Raw genomic sequence first — 26,384 nt, 5'->3', positions numbered from 1 at the left:
AAGGAGGTGATGCAGTAGCCCTGCTGGGTATCCGAGGGAATGGTGTTCCAGGTAGAGAGAACAGCAGGTGCAAAGGTCCTGGGGCCTGGCTGTGTGTGATTGGCTCAAACAGCAACAAGGAGACCTGGGTGGCTGTGAGTGAGGAGGAGAGTAGCAGATGACGGTGGGGACGTGACAGGGCAGATCACACAGGACATTGTGGACCACAGGAAGAATAATGTCCTTGGTTCTTCTTGGAGTGAGATGCCCCCATGGCTCTCAGACCCACAACAACTCAACTAACAGCATACTTTCAACCTGAAACTGATTTTTTTTCCCACGTGTCAGCCCCCACCATTAGCCTCCAAGTGTCCATCCAAGAAAAGCAAACCCACTGGAAGGCCAGAATGAATGAGACAGAATTAGGAGCCTAAATCTCATGCACAAATATTGCAAAAGTCACCTCAACACCCATAGGTGTAAGGAGATGGGACAAAGAAATGGGGGAGGGAGCGGAGGCGTATCTCCCTCCTGAGTATTTCCTCTTGCTCTGCTTTAAACCATCAAAGAAATGAGAGCTCTCCCAGCCTCTCCTAAGCAGAGCAATTCAATATCAGTTTAAACAACACCATTTCCCTCTGGGTAAGTTGTTCTTTTCTCAAGTCTTGTAACTAATGGAATTTAATAGACCTATCCTTCATGATGCCTTTAAGCTTCAATTTACTCCTGTGAAACCTTACTCTTAATCGCCTACGATCATGAATTTACAAAGCCTTTTGTGTTTTCCCAAATACATTCTCGTCGCATTGAAAAAAACTCCATTATTCCTTTCATAAGCACTTACGCATGGAAGGTATTTTCCTTCCCATTTAACAGGAATAAAACTAAGGACAAAAGGTGGGCTCGAATGTCTCGCAACCAGGTTCCATGTCTACCTCCGGAAGTTGCCCCTCCCATCCCCCAAAATATTCTCACAGTGTCTGTCTGTGTTAAGGAAAGAATCCAATTTACAGGCTGAGTGTCCTGTGTAGTATCCATGATGCAGCTAAAACCCCAGAGATCAGGCTTGATGGAAAAAGTTTCAGGCACCTACAGAAGGGATATTTGTACCTGAGAAGTTTGGAGGACGACCAGGAAAAACAAAACCCAAGGCACACATCCAGGTGACATCTTTTAAGATATCCACCAGCTCATTGCACAGGCCCGAGATAGGATGATCTCTTCCCTGCCCCTTTTCTACAGCACTTGGCCCCCAGCCTCCTCCATCTCATTACAGGCCCCCAGTTTAGCTTGATGCCCAAACCACATATTGGGTCATCACTCATGGTTCCAACTTTGCCTTTACTCCCCAAGTCCAGCCCATCAGCAGGTCCCATCCATTTGTCTCCAAAACATATCCTGAATCCGACCACTTCCTGCCACGGTGCAGCCTCCCTCTTCACTGGCCCAGACTTAGGCAGTTGCCCCTTCCAGATGGGTTGGCCTCCTCACTCCCCTCTCCCGACCTGAGTCCTGCTCTGCATTCAGCAGGGTCTTTCTGAAAAGAGTCAGCCAGCTCTTTTGCTGATAGAAATAAAAGCCGTACCCTACAGGCTTCCCCATCTTCCTGACCCCTTCTCTCCTTCACCATCTAAGCTCCAGACTCACTGGCCTCGCCATCCCTGGGCACTGCCAAGCTCATTCCACCTTTGCAACTGCTGTTCCCTCTTCCTAGAATGCTGTTCCCCTCGTCTCTGCTGGGACAGCTCCCTTTCATCATTCAGGGCTGTGGTCACACGCAGGCACTCCCCATCATATCCTCCAGTGATGTCTTCCTCATGGGGCTTTTTGTCTTCCCCATAGGATGTCTGTGTCATCCATACGAGGATCTTGATCTGTCTTGTTTGTCATTGGGTCCCCGACACTTTAAATATTTCTTGCCTGAATGAATGAATGAATGGCCTTAGGAATGGGTCTACCCAGGAAAACATTATCAAGCACCCAGCAGACCATTGCCTGGGATCCAGGACTTCTCCAAAGTAGGGAAGGGATGAAGTGTGAGGGGAAGAAGATTAATTTTGGAGCCAGATCTAACCCCAGCACACAATCAACTGGCTGTGTGGTCCCCAGAAAACTACTTCATCCTCTGAGTCTCTATTCTCTCCTGCACCAGATGGGGATAATGATAAGTACTCCAGAGAGCCTTTGTGAGGGGTTAGTGGGCTAACCCAAGGGAAAGCAGTGCCCTGAGCATAGCTCCAGGCCGTGGAAAGTGCTTGGTCAACACTGGCTTTCATGTCGATATCCTGGCAGGTGGGTGGGGCCTGGCAGCGGGGAGAGGGGTGAGGTGGGGCAGCTGCTCCAGCAACACCGTCAAGTGTGCTCTGGAGAGCTCTCCCAAGCGCTTCCAGCCACGGAGTCCCAGCTGTCCTGTGTGTACACACAAGAAACAAACACATCCCCAGCCAATGGGTGCTTCCAGCCGGCTGTCCGTCCCCGGCACCTGCGGGGGCCCCATGACCAGGTGTGCTGTTCCCTCTCTCTGTTTGCCCACAGCACGATGGAAATGGCAAAGCACGTGGGGTTTGCTTCCCCTAGAAGCAGCCAGGTTCCATGAACAGACAGTGCAAAGTGAAGACTGGGGAGGGGGAGCAAATAGAAGAAAAGAAGCGGCACTGAACCTGAAGCCACAGAAAACCTTACTGTTAATGTCATCCGAATAGAACTTTTCCTAGATACCAGGGATTGCTTGCATCCACTTCCCAGAATCCAAACTGAAACCACTCCAGAGATGGGGACTGACCCTCCACTGCCAAGGTTGGACCAGCCTGAGTTGCCATAGCAACCAGATGGCACCCAGAGATGCTCCTAATTAATCCAGGCTGGCCCAGCCTTGGCAACAGGGGAGAAGGAGGGAAGGTGGGACAGAAGGGAAGTCTGGGGGCCTTCTGTGCACCCCTATGTGGACAGGGACATTTACACAGCTGTGCTGGGCACCAGGCTTCACTACTCACAGCTGAAACAACTGCTAATAACTGCTAAAGCAACTTTATCTCTCATAAAATTTGGTAAAAGATACAGTACCTTAGCAAAAAGGTAGAGGAAAAATTCTCTAAAACTTCCCAGGCTCATTAGACACATCAAAGAGGATGGAAATTCAAAAATACCTATGAGGCCCCTCATCCAAGAAATAACAATAAGACCAGGCAGGGGCTGGAATGTAACCCTACAAGGCTTCAACTTATTCATTGGTGTGGGAGGATGTCTTTAAACTAAAATAAATAAATATATACCTAATTACCCCCCCCAAAAAAATAAAATTAAAAAAAAAGATTGCATACCCTTTAAAATTCAAGGCAACACCCTGGTGAACAGACAGTGGCCAGGGACTAAACCCCTAGCTCCTCCTGAATTGGTGTATGCACGTGACTCATTCTCACCCCTGGGATGTGAGCAGAAGTAAAGAGTGTTACCCCAGGTCAAAGCTTTAAGGAGCAGGTCTGCCCTTGATGAGTTCCCTTTCTTCTCTGCTGGCTGGATGTGGAAGACGCTAAGGGCCCTGAGTGCAATGGAGCCATGAAAGAGTGGGAGCCTGGGTCCCTGAGTCACTTTGTGGAGGAGAGCCGTCTGCTGACCAGGGACACCCTGACAGGGCTATCAGGTGAGTTCAAAACAAACTTCTGTTGTGCTTCACCTTTCATCCCATTGGGAGCCTATTTGTTATAGTAGCATTCCTGTCTTAGTCAGCTCCAGCTGCCATAACAAAATGCCACAGGCTGAGTGGCTTAAACATTTTGTCTCCTCTCAAAATGAGGGCTCTCTCCCTGGTTTGCAGATGGCTGCCTTCTCTCTGTGTCCTTACAAGGAGGAGCAAGAGAGGGAGAACAAGTTCTCCTGCATCTCTTCTTATAAGGGCACTAATCCCATCAAAAGGGCCTACCCTTATGACCTCATCTAAGTTTAATTACCTCCCATCTCCAAATACCATCTCACTGGCAGTCAGGGCTTCAACACATGAATTTAGGGGGACATCAGTCAGTCCATTGCCTTTCCCTAACTAATACACTACCGGATGGAAGCAACACTTGTTTCATTTAATGAATGTTTTTCTTGTGCTTTGAAAGCTTTGCATTCAATAGGGAATATAAACAGGTGTGGAGTCCTGTTGCGAACACCAAAGCGTTCACTAAAAAGAGAGCTAAAGACAGCATCTCTGCATGAAATTATTTCCTCTCACCTCTTCGCTCTTGTTCTCTCTCTCTTTCTCAGCCTTTATTTTCTTTCTTCCACTTGTTGTTTGAGCTTCTCTTAGGCAGTTTCACTCCTTCCTATCTTGCTCTATGTACTAAGCTCTCAGTCAATAACGCAGCTTCATCTAGCCCAGGACACAACAAGAGTTGCTAAGACCCATGGAAAGAAATGATACCCCTTCCTGAGTTCTAGGCTGAAGAGTGTGAAATTCAACAGCCTGTGGATTCTAACAGCCAGGATGAAGATAATCCAAATGTCATTTTGAAGCGACCTTCAAATGCATTCATTACTTTCCAGCTGTTTTATTTGGCTGTTAGTAAACGTGATTTCCGACCCTGAACAATCTCCGGAGCAGGTAGCCAAGTAGCGGGCAAGTGTTAGGGCTCCATCTAGAAGTAAAAACTCGTAACAAGGAGATACGAAAGCAAAAATCAACAAGCAGGACTATATCAAATGAAAAAGCTTTTTTCCAGCAAAAGAAACCATCAGCAAAACAAAAAGGCAATCTACAGAATGAGAGAGAATATTTGCAAATTCTATTATCAGATAAGGGGTTGGTATCCAAAATACATAAAGAACCCATACAACTCAGCAGCAAAAAAAAAATTGATTTAAAAATCAGCAGAGATTTGCAGCAACATAGATGGACCTAGAGATTATCATATTAAGGGACGCTAATCAGACAGAAAAAGACAAATACCATATGATATCATTTATATGTGGAATCTAAAAAAATACGAGTTTTATTTGCAAACCAGAAATGGACTCACAGACGTAAAAAACAAATTATGATTACCAAAGGGGAAAGGGAGGAAGTATAAAATAGGAGTTTGGGATTAACAGATACACACTACTGCATATAAAATAGATAAACAACAAGGACCTACTGTATAGCACAGGGAACTATATTCCACTTCTTATAATGAGCTATAATGGAAAAGAATCTGAAAAAATACATATGTATAAACTGATCCACTTTGCTGTACACCTGAAACTAACTGTATATCAACTACAGTTCAATTTTTTAAAAATAAAATTTTTAAAAACCAGCAGAAAAAAAATGTTTAAAAAAAAACCTGGCAGAGGAACTAGTAGCCATTTTTCCACAGAAGACATCCAAACAGCCAACAGCCACATGAAAATGTGCTCAACATCATTAATCATCAGGGAGACGCAAATCAAAACCAAAATGAGGTATCGCTTTGCACCTGTTAGAATGACTATCATCAAAAAGACACGAAGTGAGACGTGCTGGCAAGGATACAGAGAAAAGGGAACCCTTGTGCAAAGCTGGTAAGGAGTCTTGATTGGTAACAGGGAAACAACCCGAATGTCCATCGAAGGATGAACGGATAAACAAAGTATAGCATGTACATCCAATGGGATACTATTCAGCCTTAAAAAGGAAGAAAATCCAGACCTATGTTACAACGCAGATGCACCTGGCAGAGATTACGCTCAGTGAAAGAAGTCAGTCACAAAAGGACAAGTACCGTATGATTCCACTGAGATGAGGCCAGACTATAGAGACAGAAAGGAGAATGTGGGTGTCAGGGGCTAGGGGAGGGGGAAATGGGAGTTAGTGTTTAATGGGGACAAAGCTGCAGCTTGGGAAGATGAAGAGAGTTCTGGAGACGGATGGTGGTGATGCCAAATAATACAGATGTACATAATACCACTGAAAAATGGTTAAAATGATAAATGTTATGTCTATTTTACCCCCAAAAAAAGTATTTAAAAAACTCTTAACAGGTGATCCAAAAACATCCACCCACTTCCTTTTTTTTTAAAGAAGTGCAATTTATTTAAGTACTGGGGATTGAACCCTGGACCTCAGGCGTGCTAAGCATGCTCTTTACCACTGAGCTATGACCTTCCCCACATCCACCCATCTTCTGGAAGGTTCTTTAATATTCACAGTTGCCCCAGCACTACAGCCTTCCTGCCTCACAGCATCAGATACCCACTTACTGAGGGCGCCAAGAAGTAGATACAGACACAGACCAGAGTTTTCGTGCTGATTCAGACCACAACCGGAAGTCACTGCGTGTCAGGCAGCGTGAACCCACCCCACACCTGACCTTTGCAAAGACAAGCCAAGAGCAAGGTGAAATGAAAAATAAAGCCAGGGCCAAGGAGAGCTCTTATTGCTTGGGGGCAAAACTCCAGAATTGCCCCACATACATGGGAACAGAGCTAAAGAAAATGCGAGGCCAGATGGCAAAGGCTGAAGCCTAGACTCAGACCAGCACGCGCCAACATAGCCCCGAGTATGCTACAAAGATCCATCCCCTGTTGAGAAGAAACCATGTCACAGCTGGTCTTGTTTGTCACCCGCTCACTCAACTGCGATCACAGCACAGCGAGACACACGCTCCCTCCCACCAGGGTGAACAGATCATCTGGGATCACTGGATAGTTTCCATGACAACTCCAGGACATTGACTGGGATTTAGGAAGGAGAGAGGCAGGGAGACCCCACGGTGTGCCAGCTGTTTGGCAGGATCCACAGGAGCCACAGAATCTCAAACTGAATCCTTTCTCCCAACTTTAGCTTCATAGCTCCATTATCCTCCCCATCACTCATGAATTTGTTCATCCAGCAATATTTACTAAGCACCTACTGTGTGCCCGGCACTACTGTAGACACTGGGGACCCAGCAGTGAACAAAATAGACAACAGTCCCTGCCCTCATGGAGCTGACATTCTATTGAGGGAGACAGACCAGAAACAACACAAACAAGTAAAATATACAGAATGTCAGCTGGAGAAAAGAAAATGGGAAAGGAGAGGGAAGTGGGATGTCATTTCGAGAAGTGGCCAGAAAAGGCGTTAGTGGGAAAGAAATATTTGAGTAAAGACCCGAAGGAGCCATGAGGGTGTCTGGGGGTAAGAGTGGTCCAGATAAAGCAAACAGCCCGTGCAAAGGCCCTATGGCTGGAATGTGTCTGGTGTGTTTGAGGAACAGGGAGGAGGCCTGTGTGGCTGGAGTGGAGTGAGTGAGGGGATGAAGGAGAGGAGGTGATAGAGGAAGATGACAGGGACAGATGGTACAGGCTCTTATGGCACTCAGGGAGGACTTTGGCTTTTGCTCTATGTAAGGTGGGAGCCATGGAAGATTCTAGACAGAGGAGGGACATGATCTGACTCAGGCGTTCTAGGGCACCCTTGGTCACATTTGCAAGAAACCCAAAATGCAGTGGAAATCATCAACTCCACCATTTTGGGGCTCCGTCTCTTCCTCCTTCACCCCACATTCTACTCATCTACTCTGCTGATCCTACTTCATACTTCCTCTTCCACTTGCCATCATTCATTCATCCCATGCAGATGAACCATAATCTTTTCCTCCACGTTCGTTCCTCCCTGAGTCTCTCCTCCCTCCAATTCATCATAGAATATCAGGTCATCCGTTGGCCAATCCCCAAAGGACTCCCCATTGCCAATCTTGAACGCACCCTCAACTTCCATGCCTCTTTGCCTCCATCCTGAATGCCTTCCACTTGCACACCTAAACTCCAGCTCATAAGATGCTTCTGGCATGAAGCTGCCAAGAGAATTCTACCAGTGACCAAAACTCTTACCTGCTCACACATGCCCATGGCCCCTACCTCCAGCACCTGCCACACCCTGCATGAGGCTAGTTCTGGCTGCAAGAGCGAGGGACAGGCCAGAGAAGCTAGGGAGTTAATACTCTTGGAAGATTCCTCAACCAATGACTGATGGGAATTGGAGGAGAAATATCCCCAGCTTTGCAGCCAGCCTGCTTGGAACCTGGATCTGCCCCTCCTGCTGTGTGACCTTGGGCAAGTCACTTTACCTCTCTGGGCTACAGTTTCCCCATCTGTAAAATGAGGATGATAAGAACACAGACTTCATAGAGATTTTGTGAGGATGAAATAATTTCACTCTATGTAATATGCTTGAAACAGTGTCCTGTATGTGGTCATCCCTAGATACCCTAAATAGTGTTCGGTATTATTATGACTGTGACTACCATGCTGATTCCATTCTCTGCTGAATCCTCAGAGCCTCGTACAATGCCTGGCCAGCAGGAAGAACACAATGAACACTTACTGAAAAGTGTATCAATTATTCCTCTTGTCCCGAGCAATACAGCAACTGGACCAATGTTTCGGATGCTGGGTGCCATTTTTCATTCTGTATTCTCTCTCTCTCTTCCCACTCTTTAAACTTGCTTGACTCCACTGATGCTCGAAGGTTAAAAGGAAAAAGGAGAGACTGCCAGGAAAAATAAAAACTTCCCCCAGGGGGAAATGTTCCTCTACTGTTGCTCCCTTAAGCTAAACTGTTACGCATTAGCTCTCTTCTATTCTCAGGAGTGGGTGGGTAGTTTTGCCCACAAGCTGCATCTTTGGAATTTTTTTTCCCCCTCAACACGTATTTTTGACTTCTCGGTATTTAGCATTAGTAGGGGTTTCACAGTCTCCCTCACTCATTCTGCCCTTTCGGGCTGGCCAGTGGCTGTGGGTGATAACCACATATTAATACGTGAAGACATTAATTCATTACAATGGTAATTATTAGTGTTGACGTGCTTTGTTCAACAAACATTAATTGAGTACCGACTGTGTGGGCCCCTGTGACTCAATTATTGTGCCTCTTGGGATCTTTAAGAATCTCTGAAGAAATTGCCTAGAAACTGCCTCCCCTTGGGGCTAAAAGAAATTACAGTGATGGTTTTTCGCTGGAGGGCAATAGCTGAATACCGAAATTGGAAACACTTTTAGAGGGGAAAAAAATGAGTAGCCCTGGCATCCTGTTCTGAAAAAATGTTTGAAGACTGAGCTTCCCTACATTTTGCTCTTGGCCACTAAGAATTAACCCGTGAATTAGTAGGGTCCAGAATGTTTCCCATATTCAGCTGACCTGCATGCTTAGGGGAGGGGTGGGTGGGACACGTGGAAGCAAGGGAAGGGGAGAGCGTGAATTACAGAAGACACCAGAAGTGAAAGAAGCCAGACACAAAGGCCACCTAGTGCATGATTGCATTTCTATGAAATATGGAGAAGAGGGGAGTCCACAAAGACAGAAAGCAGATTGGTGGTTGCCAGGCACGGGGGGGGGGGGGGGGGGGACAAGGGGAATGGGAGTAACTGCTTCATGGGTAGAGAGTGTTCCTTTGGGGTGATGAAAAAGGTCTGGTATTAGACACAGGTGATGGCTGAATACCATCATGAACACACTAAATGCCGCTGAATTGTTCGCTTTAAAATGGTGAAAATGATAAACTTTTTGTTGTATGTATTTTACAATCAAAAAAGAAAAGAAAATACAAAAAAGAAAGTGTATCTGTGTATAACTGAATCATTATGCTGTACAGCAGAGACTAACACAACACTGTAAACCCACTATACGTCAATAAAGAAAGAAAGGAAGAAAAGAAAAGAAATTGCTCTGGAGAGAAATTTGAAAGAAGCCAAGATTAGTGAGCACTGCTATACTCCCAGCACTGAGTATCACCTGGCCCGGCCCCCCAGGAACCCTACCAGTTAGGTGTCCTGGTTAGCTTGGTCACGGGCTGGGAACACTGAGGCACAGGGGGCTGAGTGATGCCCCCAGGGCTTCTCAGACTCTGACCTGCACAAGGCCTCGGGAATTCTGTTCAAATGCAGATTCTATCAGCAGAGCTGGGTGGGCCCTGAGACTCTGCATTCCCAGGAGATGCTGCTAGTTCAAAGTATGCACTTTCAGAGGAAGGTCTGGGGCTTCAGAATAGCGGTCCCTCCCACTAGGGTAAGTCACTACCCCAGCCTCCATCCGGCAGGCTTGGCCTTGCCGAAGGGGCTAGGAGAGCTTGCCAAGAGCCCTCGCCTGTCTGTCACTGTGAAGTCAGTGGGGTTGAAAGATCCTGGAATAGAATCTTCCCTCACTTGCCCTCCACCCTTAAGGGCCCTCTGGTCCTGTAAGCTAACATTTCAGAAAGAATAATAAAATAAATAAGTCAAACCCTCTGCCGGAGCGTGTGATGTCCAAGAGCTGCACTTTGCATTACTTTGCAGGTCATTAACCCAGTAATTTGTTCAATGTCAAATCCACCCTTTGCCTCCAGAACCCTGGTCCTGATCTTCCCGCTTACAACGGGGGAGAGGAAGGGGCAGCATGGAATTACACCAGTCTCATCTGGAGGGAAGATGTCCCAGTGGCATCTTTATGTGTCTCTGCAAATCCCTATGTCTTTGAGGAAAATAGATTATCAATGGGATAGACAGTTACTAAGAAGTCTGGAGTTGGGAATCTTCCATAACCTGGGCTTGGCGTTAGAGGGACTAGAGGCCAAGTAGGGGGTGAGCGGCCAGCGTCAGCCGCAGACACCCAGACTCCCACTTCTCCCCATTCCCCCATCAGGGACCTAAGACTGTCCCAGGAAGAGCCCTCATGGGAAATGGCAAGTCCGCCCTGAAGTTGTTGGCTCTGAACAGGAAACTCAGGACGGAGCCCGGATACCTAGTGGAGACCACCCCTCCCCCAGCCCCAGCGCACCTTGGAGCTCAGGAGGGCGAAGGTATGAGCTCCCCCTCTTGTCCGTTCAGCCACAAGAGACGCTACCGCCTCCGGGAAGGTATTCTGTCCTCCTGTTCACATTCTATTCTGGTTCCTTCCCCCAGTTCAATCTCTCAGGAGCCCCCAGACCCGAAGCCCCGGGAAAAGGCCGCGGAGCCCGCCCGCGGGGCGCCTCCCCGTTCCCGCGCTCGCGCACGCGCGCTCCGGCTCCGCACGTGTTCTCTGAGGCCGTCAGCAGCGAGAGGAGCAGAGGGGTTCTGTTTCTCTCACTTCTTGAGAAACAAGCGCCATTCGGAGAGTCATCTCTGTCCAAAAATGTTTACCAGAGAGGGGATGGTCTAAAGGGGTGTCAAGCGCTGTCTCTGCTTTTCATTTGGCGCGAGAGAGGAGCGAATATTAAATATTCAACGGAACAAGCGGTTTCCTAAGACGATGTAATTATCCTCAACAGCCAAAACCCCATCTGCCAGCTCCCTTTTTCCAACGCATTCACGCTGCGTTGAGCACAGCAAACAAGGCCCCGGCAACACCGGCGTCTCGAACTTTTGTTTCGGGGACACCCACCCCCAACAAAGCCATAGGCGATGGGGGAGGGGGAGGCTCGCGGGATCTGTCGCTTGTCCAGCCTTCCTGGGTCTCAAAGCGGAGACTAATGTAGGCGTGAGTGTGACAGGGTGGGGAGGGCATAAAAAAGTAGAATTTGACTTAGGTTGGAAACTATCATCATTGGGGGAATGTCACATGTCCACGGCAGGTGGCAGAGACATCAAGTAATACAAGAGCGCTAAGGGCGGTTGAAAGAAAATGGATTTTCATCAAGAACCAAGTATAAGCTGGAAGTCAGGGGTCTGCCCCCGTCAAGCGAAACTGCCAAGAGAAATAAACTCCCTACCCACAAAGAAAAGCTATTCATAGTAAGAGGAGGAGGAGGTCATAGGGTTTCTACCTTTGCATATGCAGGTAATGTTGCAGCAAGGAAATAAAGGTCTGACTCCTGGCAGGACCCTGCCCCCAGGATCCACACACCTCTGGAAGCCCAACCAGCTCACTCACCTGTATCGCATCAGCTCCGGGGTCAGGCTGTGTGGTTAGTGGGCAGTGCAGTGAGTCCTCCAGCCGTCCTGAGAGTCCCACTTTGTGAGCACCAAGGGGTCCAAGCCAGCTGAAGCCCAGGCATCCATTGCCTGCCCAATGGAAAGGAAAAAGGGGTCCCCGAGAGAGGAGAGGAAAGGGGGAGTGTCAAGAGCAGCCCTGCTCCGAGTGAGGGCTCCCCACAAAGGCAGGCACCAAGTGGGGCTGCTGTGCCAGCTGCCAGAGCCGGGGAATAGGAGGAGGAGGAGGTTTCCCTGATGCTGGGAGGAGACAGCGGAGGACTAGCGGCTCATCAGCGCCTGATTATCTCCAGCAAAGTACTGCACGGGGACCCAGCGGGGGAGACAAATCCAGCCCCCCACCCCATTGCTCCTCAGGCAAGAATAAAGGGATTTCTTGCTCTCTTCTCTCCGCCCCCTTAACTGCACTGCGACCTCCCAGCACCTGGCAGGACTCTAGTCTCAGGAAGGATGCTGGTTCTCCCCCACTCTACCTTCTTTCAGACTGGCTTCTCTCTGGGAGCAGAGGAAAAGTGGTAAAAGAAGGCTCTACCTCTTCACTCAGGAGGTTGCAGAGGGGGCGTGTGTAACAGGCATGAGGCAGCAAGGAATCACACTTATCACTTAACCATCTCCCCTCCGCCAGATTGCAACCTAAATTATTGATGCCCTTACAAAAACACTCATTAGATGACAGCTGCTAACCTCCTCCCTGAGTCTCTCCTGTTCATTCTTGAAACAGCTTCCCCTAACTCCCGACCTTACCCCTTAAGGCGGAGACGGTTGTATGATTTGAACAGAAAGGCAGAGAGAAGAAAAATTGTCTTTCAATGCAAAAAGGCAATTGATTGCCAGTTACTGTAGGTTTGCTGCATGCATCAATTCAGGTTCCAAAAACTGAAGTGACTCTTGCTGTTTTTAAAGGGGGCTCCTTTTAAAGGTGAGCTGTATGTTTTTCTTATGAGCGGCATCTAGGGCACAGCTCTAGAGGCCCCATGTTTTTCCCAAGGTGGAGTCAAAGTGGGAGGATCTAGCTCACTGGGGAAAGTGGCATTGTTTAGACAGGAGCAGTCAAACCTGGGCTGGTGTTAGGGGAGCTTAAAAAATTCATGTTCCTTTTGTAAAAATCTGTTGGTAGCATTCTGATTATGTTGGGGTTTTTTTAAGTCTTTATCTGTTGGACATGCATATCAGAGTATTTATGGGTGAGGTGATATGATGTTTCCAGGCAACCACCTTAACATCCATTGACTGAGGATTGAATAAACATAATGTGGCCCCTCCATAATAGGGAAGAACAAATCTGACTCCATGTTGGATGTTTCTTTTCCTCTAAGATTTGTATTCTATTGCTTTTGCTACAAGTTAAGAATGTTGCCTCCAGCCTGAAATAGACAGGATAGCCCATTCTCAAGGCTCTGACATTTAAAGATATAACACTTTTCCATTCATATAGAGATAAAAAGTTGCAGAACAGAGAATATCATTTGTCTTGTTGGAGTTTTATAGGAACATCATGACCTGACCCCTGTGGACAGCTACAAGAACAAAGGATTCTGGCACCAAGAAGTTTGCAGCAACCAACCACACCCCTTTCAGTATAAAAGAGGCCTGCTTTCCAACCCAGGGAGAATGGTTCTTTGGGACACTAGTGTTACTACCTATTGATCTGTTGACTTTCCGAATAAAGTCGCTATTCCTTGTCCCAACAACTTGTCTGTCAACGTATTGGCCTGTCGCGCAGCGAGCAGTATGAGTTTGTACTCAATAACACCTCCAGACAATGGAATATTATTCAGCCATTGAAATGAATGAAGCACTGATACATACTACACCTGGAAGAACCTCAAAAACATTATGCTAAATGAAAGAAGCCAGACACAGAAGGTCACATAGTGGACAATTCTATTTATATGAAACGTACAGAAGAGGCAAATGCACAGAGACAGAAAGCAGATTGTGAGTTGCCAGGAGCAGAGGGATGGGAGGATGGGAGTGACTGCTGGTGGGTACAGGGTTTCTCTTTGGGGTGATGAAAATGTTCTGGAACTAGGTAGAAGAGAAGTGGCATGAGACTGAATGTACTAAATGCTCTGAATTGTTCACTTTAAAAGGGTTCATTTTACGTGACTGGAATATCATGTCAATTTTTTGTTAATGCAAGAAAAAACGGTGAGGAAGGTAAGTGTGATGAGCACAGTGTTGCTAATGGAAGAAGTTGGGGGATAGGAACAAGGGAGTCCATTGTATTTTTCGTTGCATTATTTTGTCTGCTTTATGTGTGCTAGAAACTTTAAGAATTTGTTTAAATGAAGTATAGTTGACTTATAATGTGTTAGTTTCTGGTGTACAGCATAGTGATTCAGTTATATATATATATATATATATATATATATATATATATATATATATATATATATATATTCTTTTTCCCATTCTTTTTCATTATAGGTTATTACAAGATATTGAATGTAGTTGCCTGGGCTATACTGTAGGGCTTTGCTGTTTATCTATTTTCTGTATAGCAAGTTTTTGGGATCTGCTAATCCCAAACTCCTAATTTATCCCTCCCCCATCTCTTTCCCCTTTGGTAAGACAAATTTGTATTCTGTGTCTGTGAGTCCCTTTCCTTTTTGTAAATAAATTCACTTGTGTCATTTTTTTAGATTACACATATAAGCAATATCATATGATATTTATCTTTCTCTGTCTGACTTACTTCACTTAGTATGATCATCTCCAGGTCCATCCGTGTTGCTGCAAATGGTATTATTTCATTCTTTTTTGTGGCTAAGTAATATTCTATTGTGTATATATAAGCCACAACTTCTTTACCCAGTCATCTGTCAGTAGACATTTAGGTTGCTTCTATGTCTTGGCTATTGTAAATAGTGCTGCTATGAACATTGGGGTGCATGTATCTTTTTCAATGAGAGTTCCCTCCAGATATATGCCTAGGAGTGGGATTGCTGGATTATATAGTAACTCTATTTTTAGTTTTTTAAGGAATTTTCATACTGATTTCTATAGTGGTTGCATCAGTAACATTCCCACCAACAGTGTAGGTGGGGGTCCCTTTTCTCCACACCCTCTCCAGCATTTATTGTTTGTGGACTTTTTAATGATGGCGATGGTGTGCAGTGATACTTCATTGTGGGTTTGATTTGCATTTCTCTGATAGAAATTTTTTAAAGAGATAGTGGTGGAAGTGGAATAGGAAGAATGTAGCCCATGAGGGAGGATTTGGACCAACAGAAGTGGGGTGGAGGGGGCTTCTCTGTGGGTGAGTGCAACCCTCAGTTCAGCAACTAGGTGAACCCTAGTCGTCAAGTGACTGAATGCAAAGCCAGAGCGTGGAGGATGGAGCTGAGCCCCAGGATTCCGATGCCTGGAGAGCAAACAGACCCTGCTCCTCCTTGCCAGGCTGCAACCTCAGAAAGCCTCAGTCTCTGTGTCAATAAAATGGGGCTAATTTTTCTTACCTTGTGGGGATTTTGTGAGACTCACATGAGATTACATTGAAAAAGAATATTTGCTTCTAAGTATACTAAAGTCCTCTCTGGAAAGATGCAAGAAAACTAATCACAGGGGCTCTCTGTGGGGGGTGGTGATCTAGCCTGAAGGGACAGGGATGGAGAGGCTGTCCCTGCGTACATTTTTATATTTAGGGGATTTTTTTTTTTGCAGTCGTGGCTTTTTTTGGGGGGTGGGAAGTAATTAGATTTTTTGTTTTAATGAAGATATCCGGGATTGAGCCCAGGACCTCCTACATGCTAAGCACACACTCTACCACTGAGCTATACCCTCCCCCCCCATTTGGGGGATTTTGAACTGTGTGGATATAATACAGATTAAAATATTAAATTAAAAAGTGGTATTGTGTATGTCAAGAGATGGCTCACTTTTTCTATAAAGGGCCAGATAATAAATATATGCTTTGCTAGTCATACCATCACTGTGACATCCATTCAACTCTGCCCCCACAGACAAAGTGTAAATGAATGGGCCTTGCTGTGTGCCAATAAAATTTACAGGCTTGCCCCTGTGCTGTAGCAAGCTGACCTCTGGTGCAAGAAAATCCCTTAGCATCTGATACACGTCAAGTGATTTTGTTAATTCTAGGCTCTGCCACTGGCAAGCTGTATGACCTTGGGCAAGTCATTTAAGTCTCCATCACCTCCTGTTCAAAACTAGGATAATAATACATGAGGAATGTTGTTTTGAGTATAAAATGAGACATCAGATATTAAAGGGCCTTGTGCACCCTAAACTGCTAGGCAATGTAAGATGTTATTGTTATGCTGGAAGCCATAAGTCTGTGCAATTAGCATTGAATTTTCCTATTTTTAAATCACATGACTTGTATGAGTCACTTCATGATGATCATAAATAGCCATCCTGCTTTCCTTAGAAGTCCTTTGAAAATGTCAAAAAGTTCTGCTTTTTCCTTTATGCAGATGAGACCATCCTGAGTCAACCAACTTTCAAACTCTTGTGTCTTTTGCAAGAGTTGGTGACCATGAATAGGTTGAACAATTGGCCCCAATTATTCACTCCTTCCTGTACCTCTATTTTTGCCACAGTCTCATCTTGGGTGGCATGTATTTCCTCAGCCCTTGGCTTCAGACCTGCTTTGGCCAATGGCACGTGGGCAGAAGTGGCAATAAGCCAGTTCCAAGCCTGGGCATTCAGGGCCCTCACGTGTTTCCACCTGCCATCTTGCACCTCTGCCCTCACCATGAGAACTACTGTCGTAGGACGAGGATAAAAGACACATCAACCAGCTGAGCCCTGCCCAGATTGGCCAACCCAGCAGACTCACAGGTGCATGGGGATATATAACTGTCGCTTTAAGCCACCGAGATTTGGGGTAGTCTGTAAAGCAGCATAATTGCAGCAATCCACGGATGCATTGACCCAGAGAAGAAGCCCAAAGCCTGTGAAATTCAAGCACAATCAGACTGAATTAAAAGTAAGAAGAAAGAGGAAGTAGGCCTAATAGGCAAAATTTGGGCAACTTCTCGACAATTCCAATGGGTTCTCCAATTCTGCCCACAGAAATGATGCCTAAAGAGAGACATTTTAGAAGGCGGTTTGATACGCTGAGCCAATCAGGAGCCCGGGAGGACAATGCTGAGCCAATCCAGAGGGAGTATCCAGAATGTTATTTCACTTACTCCCCACTTGGATTGGCTGCACCCAAATGCAAGGAAGGCTTCAGAATGTATTCTAGCAGCATCCCTGAGAAGAAGAGGGGATCGATTTTGGTGAACTCCCAGCAGTCTGCCGCAGTGATTTAATGTGTGGTGAGATCACCTAATAAAGTTTCTGGGAGACAGCAGATGTTCAATATATGTTCTTCCCTCATTCTCCCCACGGAACTTTAGTCACAAAACCAGGCATCGGGGACTTCACACTTGCTGTTCCCTCTGCCTGAAGTTCCCTTGCCTCAGGTCCCCCCCAGTCCCCCTCCATCACTTTGTTCAGGTCTCCGATCAGACATCACTCACTTGGAGAGGTCATTTCTATACCCTACCTAAAAAACACCGTTTGTCACTTTCTAACCCCTTACCCTCCTTTTCTTTGTTGATCTTTCCATAGTTGCATTTATCACTACTTTATATTATATTATATAATATATCTGTTTATTGTCAGTCTCCCCCTACTGGAATGTGAGCTCCACTAGGGCAGGGGCTTTGTTTCATTCATAGCTGCGCTTCCAGCATCTGTAACTGTTTATAGCACATAGTAGATGCTCAATAAATATTTCTTGACTGTATGAATAAAATAAATTCCTTTAAAATATGTGTTGAATGTATGAATGAATGAATATCCCCCTTTGTTCTTTGTCCTTTTAAATAACAACAACAACAAAAAAAACTTTTCCTCTCCTTCCTCCTTGCAGCAAGGAAAGAAGTTTTTGCTAAATGAGGATAACCTTTGTGTATGAGGCAGGATGCGGATGAAGAACTTGAACTTGTGATTTCTAAGAGGAAAGAGAAGATGATGTAAAGGTCTCCCCAGCATCAAGATCCATGCAAACTTAAGCTTATGTGAGGCAGGGAGGGACATCTCAGGTTGGTTCTTTCTGAGGGCTGTGAGGGAAAGTTCTACTCCAGCCTCCCTCCTTGGCTTCTAGGTGGCTGTCTTCATGCTCACATGGAGTTGTACTGTATGCATGGCTGCAACTGAATTTCCCTTTTTTTTATCAGGACATCAGTCCTGTTGGATGAGGGCCCACCCCAATGACCTCATTTTAACTGGTTACATCTGCAGTGACCTTATTTACAAATAAGGTCACATTCTGAGGTTCAGGGAGTTGGGACTTTAAGGTAAGAATTTTGGGGGTGCTATAGACTGTACCCCCCACCAAGTTCATATACTGAAATCCTAACCCTATACCCAAGGAGGGTATAGCTCAGTGGTTAGGGTACATGCTTAGCATGCACGAGGTCCTGGGTTCAACCCCCAGTATCTCCATTAAAATAACTAAATAAAGAAATAAACCTAATTAGCTCCCAACAAAAACCCAGAGACAAAATAAATACAATATTTTTAAAAATAAAAAAAAATTGAGAGTAAAATTAAACAAAACAAACAAAAAAAAAAAAAGAAGAAAAAAGAAATTCTAACCCCAGTGTGATGACATTAGGAGGTGGGGCCTTTGGGAGGCATTAGGTCATGAAGGTGGAGAATTTAAGAATGGGATTCATATTATAAGAAGGAACCTCAGAGAGCTCCGTCACCCCTTCGGCCAGGAGAGGACACGGCCATTTAGGAGGCAGGCACTCACCAGGTACTAAATCTGCTGGCACCTTGATCTTAGACTTTGTACTCTCCACAACTGCGAGAAATAAATGTCTGTTGCTTATATGCCACTCAGACTGTGGGATTCTGTTATAGTACCCTGCATGGACAATAACAGCAGGGGAGACACAATTCAACCCATAAGAGTTACTTAGTCTGAGCCTCAGTTTCCTCCTTATTAAAATAGATTAAGAATCTCAAATGGGCTAATTATCTTGATGAAATGGTTATGAAATAAATAAGTGCTTTAAATAGTGCCCAACCCGGGGGTCCTCAAAAAATGTCAGATTATCAAAAGGAATGCTAAAGACTTCCAGGTGGAGTCCGATGGTGGGATGGGACATGGAGAAAAGCCTGTCACTGTATTGAGTAGGGATGCTGGATAACACAGAACACATTGTAATCAACTTAACTGAGATAAATTCCCTGCAATAGAATTCATCCATCTGAAGTGTACAGTTTGATGAGTTTTAATTAACGTATACCCATCATTACCACCACCATGAAGATTCAGAACATTTCCATCACCCCAAGAGTTCCCAAAAGACAACCACTGATCTGTTTTCTGTCACTGTAGATTAAACTCACCTAGTCTATAATTTTACATAAATGGACTCATTCAATATGTTCTCTTTGAGGTCCGGCTCATTTCACTCAACATAATGCTTTTGAAAGTCACCCACATTGGTCTGTTTGTCAGTATCTGCTCCTTTTTATTATATTTCATTGTATGACTGGACCAAAATTTGTCCACTCACCTGTTGGAGGACATTTGGCTTGGTGCCAGTGTTTGGCTTTTACAAACAAAGCTGCTGTGAACATTCACATAAAAGCTTTGGGTGGACATATGTTTTCATTTATCCTAGGTAAATACCCAGGAGTGGAATTACCAGGTCATCAGGTGAGCCTACATTTAACTCCGTAAGAAGCTTCCAGATTGTTTTCCACCAGCCGTGGCACGTCACTCCCCAGCCTCACCAGCAATTGGTATCGTCCATCTTTTGGATAATAGCCATTCTAGTGGGTGTGTAGCCATGTCTCATTGGGGGTTTTCATTTGCATTTCCCTAATGGTTAATGATGTCGTACAAATATACACCCATGAGTGAGCCCTAAAGAAATAAAGGGTTGCCCAGGAGTCAGCGAAGAGACAGCCGAGACTCAGGAGGTTGTTACGCAAGATGGCACCACAAAAGCTTATAGAGCATAATGATGAGGGTAGATTCCGGGCTTTACTGACCCTGCAGGGAAAGAGATGAATCCTCATGTTCTTAGTACATAGATGAATAGGAATTGACATACCCCATATAGAGCCAGGACTCAGCTAGGACCACACCCTAGGAAATGGGTACCAGGAAAACTTTGTCTACCAGCCCAGGGAGAATAAAAGAAAGCTTGTCTCTTACCTGTACATTAAAAAAAATTGCTAATATCCAGTGTGGGCTAGGATGTGGAAAAACAGGCATTAGTTCATGCTGTTGTGGGAGTGAACATTGTTACAAACTTTGAGTAGGGCCAAGTTATATTAATATTATTAATATTTATACAATTAAAATATTATTTAAAATCTAATCATGCATGCTTATAGTTACTTCTAATTTTTTAGAAGTATGTAACATAAATTAACTAAAGGTAGCCTAGGGGGATGGGTATAGCTCAGTGGTACAGCGCATGCTGAACATCCACAAGGTCCTGGGTTCAATCCTCAGTACCTCCATTAAAAAATAATAATAATTTTTAAAAAGTTAGCCCAAGCAAAATGATGATCATGATGGATAAATGGGAAAGGACAGGCAATAGCTCAGATAATGCAAGATCAGGTGTTCTTGTCATAGGAATCAAGACCCGTCATCAAAGAGCTGTCAGAACCTGGTAGGTCCGCCATGGCTACCCACTGGCTTCAGTCTTCTCCCTCTGCATCCATCAGTGTATTCATGCCTGAATATTCATGGAACACCTGCTATGTGATGGCAGGATTTATAGCACTAGGGTTAGCTATGTGCAAGGCAGACCTGGCTCTGCTTCTTTCTGAATGTGTGCTCTTAGGCAAAGTATTTAAGGTCTCTGAGTCTCCGTTCTCTTATCTGTAAAAGTGGAAATAATTGTGGGACTTGAATTATAGGGCTTGTGTGAGAAAATGAGATAATAAATGCATAGTGCCTGGAGCACAGTAAGCACTCTACATCGTTGGTTATTCTTATTTTCTTGCACTCAGTATGTTGGGAATGAAGTAAAAATCATCTCCTTCCCAAGGTGCTTTTTATAGATATAATAAATGAACAACAAAGTTCTACTGTATAGCACAAAGAACTATATTCAATATCTTATAATGGCCAATAATGAGAGAATATGAAAAGGAATATATATATATGTATAAATGAATTACTATGGTGTACACCAGAAATTAACACAGCATCGTAAATCAACTAGACCTCAATAAAAATAAATAAATTTTTTAAATTTTAAATAAATAAATAAATGAAATGTATTTTTTTCTTTCATTGTGTATAACTTTAACAGTCATAAAAAATTCAAAGGAAGATGAAATAGTGCTCTTTTAATCAGCTTTATTCAGGATGGTGTTGTCTTTAGCCATTTGGGGTCAAGCTTATGAGCCTCTGCTAGTCTCAAAAGGACAAGAGCTAACAAGCATTGGCAAGGATGTAGAGAAGAAGGAACACTAGTGCACTGTTGGTGGGAATATAGATTGGTGCGGCCACTATGGAAAATAGTATGGAAGGTCCTCAAAAAATTAAAAATAGAACTACTATGTGATCCAGCAATCCCACTTCTGGGTATATATCCAAAGGAAAGAAAATTTAGATCTTGATGAGATATCTGTGCTCCCATGTTCACTGCAGTATTATTCACAACCACCAAGATATGAAAGCAACCCAAATGTCCAACAATAGATAAATAGACAAAGAAAATGTGAAGTTAAGTAAGAAGTCTGAAATCTAGTCACAGTAGCACAGAGCTGAAAGTTTAGGAGGGAAAACTTCAGGGAAAAAAAGTTTTTCTAATTTAATGTCATTTTTGGAGGCTGCAAAATCAACGGATGAGTATTACGCTGGAAATCAGGGTAAGCAGGAAGTAAGGTGATAAGACGTGTAACAGATTTGGAAGTCATCAGTATACGCATGATATTTGGTGCCGAAAGGCTAGATGAGCTCCCCTTAGCTCCCTGAGGGTGGAAGGGGAGGAATACGAGTAGACGAAAAGCAGGTAAATGGAGAATGATGAGATAAAGAAGCCACAGGGGACAGCCAAAGGCAAGTGGGAAAGAGCAGCTTCCTGAAAGCCAAGGGCTGGAGGACATCCAAGGCAGGGAGTATCAAGAATGCCAAGTGGGTAAAAAAAAAAAAGTCAAGAAAGTTAGGGCTGAAAACTAGCCAAGGGCTTGAGCAAATACGAGGTCACTAGTGACCTTGGCAAGAATAATTTGAAAGGAATGGCAGGTTGGAAGGCAAGCAGCAGGAGGCTTAGAGCGAAGGAACAGAAGGAAGTAACACTGCAAAGTGCAGATACCGCTCAAAACCGTTGGCTGAAAAAATGAATAATCATGCCTGATTGCTGCCGGGTTGTTATGACAACCAGCTAAGACAATGATGGTGAATGCTCTTTCTTTAAATGACCTTTTTTTTAATTGAGCTATAATTTATACACAAATTCACCCTTTATAAATATACAGTTCTATGAGGTTTGAAAAATGCACACAGCCATAAAAGAGCAGTTCCATCGCCCCAAACAGTTCTCCTGTAACCCTTTGTAATTAACCCCTTCCTGCACCTTCAGCTCATAACTATCATTGATCAATTTTCTGTCCCTACAGTTTTGCCATCCCCAGGAGATCATATAAATGGAAGTACGCAGTATGTCGTCATTTAAGTCTGGATTCTTTCAATCAGCATAATACATATGAGATTCTTCCATGTTGTTGTATCCATCACTATTTTATTCTTTTTTATTGCTGAATAATATCCTGTTGTATGTGAATTTACCTTCAGAAGTGTGAAATGCTGTAGAAAATTGTAAGGACTGACTGCTCTTGGCAAAAGATAGGCGTGCACGTGGGCGAATGTGTCTTAGTTTGGGCTCTCAAAGGCAAGCTCTTCAACACCGTTCAAGTGAAAGTAGCTGATTTTAGAGGTGGTTCCAGGAGACCCAGGAGGAGGATGGAAAGTAAGACAGAGAAGGAAGGCAGCCAGTACAGAGCGTGTTTTCAAGCAAGTTACCATGGTGGGCAACTGGAGCTCAATCTCACTGGGGGCCTCTGGGAAGCAGCATAGAACACAGATCTCAGTATTGTCCAACTGAGGGGTGAGAGAGCTGGGGTAATTATCCACCACCTCCTCCCAGTCACTGGTTGACTGCACTCGTGGAGGGTGTTCTTTCCCCAGCATTTCCAGCCTGACTACATCGATCAAAGTGTGTGCCCCAAAGGCCAGAGAAAATCCTCGGGCAAATGAATGCAGATACTGGCCTTTGGAAGGTGGGCTGAGGTGTGATGACTGAGACTGAGAAGAGACAAATGGGGCCTGACAGCACCTACAGCAGAGCAGATCCACAGTCACATGATGAAGTCTCTTGTCTTAATTTTCATCTTGAGCTACAAACATCAAATATTTTCATAGCGACTCAAGATACTTGGCATGAAGACCTTCTAAATCCTCTCTGTATCCTCTGATTGGGCTTGTCACTCAGAGCTAATATTGCTGTATTTATAGTTACTCTTGCCATACAGGGGCTGAAGGTTTATTTTGCATTTGTGAGTCAGGCATGCATATCCCAAGTATGCATATTCATATCACTATTTATCTGACTTGAAAACCAGAGTGTCATTTTCCTTTTTTAACCCCACCTTGCTGTGCCTACCTTTGACCCTCATCTGTTTCTATTAATTATCACCAACATCTTCCATGAACTTCATATTACTCCGAATATTCACAAATACACTTTTCACTTAATCCATGTGTTAACACAAGGACAACAGGGACCTCCTGCCTCTTAAGCATTTTACAGATGAGAAAACTAAGGTTCAGACTTATTAAAAATCACTTAAGTTTCCATTGCATCTTTTAGGATGCTTCCGGTTGTAAATAAGTAAACTCTCAAACTGAATTGGACATAAAGAGAATTATTGGATGCTGTGGACTGAATCATATCCCCCTAAAATCATATGTTAAAGCCCTAACCCCCAGTGTGTCTATATTTGGAGATAGGGCTTTTAGGAGGTAATTAAGGTTAAATGAGGTCATAAGGGTGGGGCCCTAATTTCATAGGACTGGAGTCCTGATAAGAAGAGAAAGAGAGAGAAATCTCTCTGTCTCTATGTTCCTGAACTGAAGAAAAACCACGTGAGGATACAGCAAGAAGGTGGCCATCTGAAAACCAAGGAGAGAGCCCTCACGGGAAACTTAACTGACTGGAACATTGACCTTGGTCATTTAGCCTCCAGAACTGTAAGAAATAAATTTCTGTTACTTCCATCACCCAGTGGATGGTATGCCCAAGTAGACATGATAAACAGAATAAATGAAACGTGGAATGAGTTATCAAGAGAAGCTTAGTTTTTTCCCATGTCTCTGCTCTGGCCTCCATGGTGTTGGTTTCAAATAATGGTTGGCCATCCATGATCACAAGTTGGCTGCCAGTGGCCCTAGGGCTTCCAGCTTCTTGTTCACAGCCAAAGAGGGAGATAGAACAGCCCTGTCCTGAGATTCACTCTGATTGGCCCAGCTTATGTCACATGATGACCTCTGAGCCAATGACAATAGACAGGTAGATGGGTCTCTTGAGGACAGCACTTGTGTGAATGTTTTAGTTGAGAGTTGAATTGGTTCCTTCTGAGGCCCCTTTCCTTGGTTTGCAGGCAACCCCCTTCTTGCTGTGTCCTCACATGGTCATCTCTCTGTGTGTCCACTGCTGTCTCTGTGTGTCCAAATTTCTTTATATAAGGATACCAATCAGATTGAATTAGGACCCACTAAAATGGCCTCATTTTAACCTCATTGCCTCTTAAAAGGCCCTATCCCCAAATACAATCACATCCTGAGATACTGGGTTTTTAGTTAGTGCTTCAACATATGAATTTCAGGGGAGGGACAAATTTCAGCCCGTAACACCATGGTTTCAAGCATCAAATAGCATTTGCTGGAAAAACTAAAAATAGTTCATCTATAACTATCCAGATAATCCCAATGGTATTTTCATGTACATGCGTGCATGTGTGTGTGGTTATATAATTTAAAGAGTACAATAAAGTCCACAAAGAAAGGGAAAAGCTCCCCTTATATCTGCACCTCACCTCTAATTCTCTCATTGAAAATCATGTGTTGATTAGGATACCAGGAGAAGCTGAGGTAACAAAGAAGCCCCACAATGGAATGACTTGATGAAAACAATGTCATTTCTCTTGCAAAACAGTCCACACAAGGAAGTCCTTGTTCTTTGGTAGCTCTGCTCCATGTGCCACTCAGGGACTGAGGTTCTGTCCGTCTTCTCACTCTATTTCCTCTAAGGTGTCATCCTCAGTTGAAAGGTTGAAGCTGGGATGTGGGTCCTTCTGTCTTCTGGCTCATGGGAAGGGGACATAGGGAACATTTCATGTGACGGAATTCCAAAGATGGCCGCAATAATACCTCTCTCCCATCCCACATGCTCTTCTTACAATGTCACCTTGGTAATCTTATGTGAGGTATCCTGTCACCCCTCCTTGCTCTTGGGTGGGCCTTTGTGACTGCCTCAACCAGTAAGTACAACAGAAACAGGACCCTGTGTGACTTCCAAGGCTAGGACAATAAAAATACCTTCAAACAAGGCTACAGTGAACATTCTTATCCCTTTATCTCAGCAAACTGTATCTGAGGAATTAATATCTAGCAATGAGATTTCCAGGTCAAAGTATGTAATAGCTATCACCCTATTTTCTCCCAGAATGTTGTACTGATTTATACTTCCATTAATAAAGTAGAGGAGTGCCCATTTCACCACAGCCTCACCAGCACTTGGTATTATCAAACTTTTTAGTTTTTGCTAATTTGATGAGTAAAAGTGCAAGTAAATTGTTAAAGATTTCCCCCTGGAATACTGATAATACTCTATATCCTTAGATGGTGGCCCCACAAGGGCATACACATGTAAAATCTCACCGAGCTGTCCACTGAAGATTAAAGTTTACTTGAGAAAAGAAATAGAATCACCATTAAAACCTCTGCAGAAAGACAAGAAAAATCACAAGATGGTTAGCTATTCCTCAGGAATAGAAACCAGAAGGAAAAATCAAGCATCTCTACATTTTGCTACGCAAAATAAGTCAGTCACGAAAAAGACAAATAGTGCATGATTCCACTTATATAAGGTAAATTAGTCAAATTCGTAGAGACAGATATTAGAATGGTGGTGACCAGGGACTGGGGGCAGGGAGAAGGGGGAGTTGTTGTTTCATGGAGACACTTTCAATCTGAGAAGGTGAAAAGTATGCTGGAGATGGATGGTGGTGATGGTTGCACAACAATGTGAATGTACTTAGTGCCATTGAACCGTTCCCTAAAAAATCATTAAGGTGGTAAATTTCATGTTACATGTATTTTACACAGTTAAAAAAATGATTTAAAAAAACAGAAGCATTGCTCTTTGCTCCAAATACATTGCTTTCTTAATGCTTCTTGGGTAATTTTAGGGTAATTGAAATAATATGGCCATGTGAGTTGTATTAACTGGAACTGGACTCATTTCTCTTCACTTTATCTT

At 44.2% G+C, this 26,384-nt stretch overlaps 1 protein-coding gene across 1 annotated transcript in view; it reads right to left on the bottom strand.

Moving 5' to 3' along the window:
• Nucleotides 1-10,789, bottom strand: part of CACNA1A (calcium voltage-gated channel subunit alpha1 A) — a 280,383-nt gene extending 269,594 nt beyond the window's left edge. The window contains exon 1 of the mRNA XM_072947567.1: nt 10,715-10,789. The gene's annotated coding sequence lies outside the window, so the exon portion shown is untranslated. The remainder of the gene's footprint in view (nt 1-10,714) is intronic.
• Nucleotides 10,790-26,384: the final 15,595 nt, after the last annotated feature.

Source organism: Vicugna pacos, chromosome 22 (genome assembly GCF_048564905.1).
Source record: "Vicugna pacos chromosome 22, VicPac4, whole genome shotgun sequence".
Taxonomy (NCBI): domain Eukaryota; kingdom Metazoa; phylum Chordata; class Mammalia; order Artiodactyla; family Camelidae; genus Vicugna; species Vicugna pacos.
This window is presented reverse-complemented; position numbering and strand designations above follow the sequence as displayed.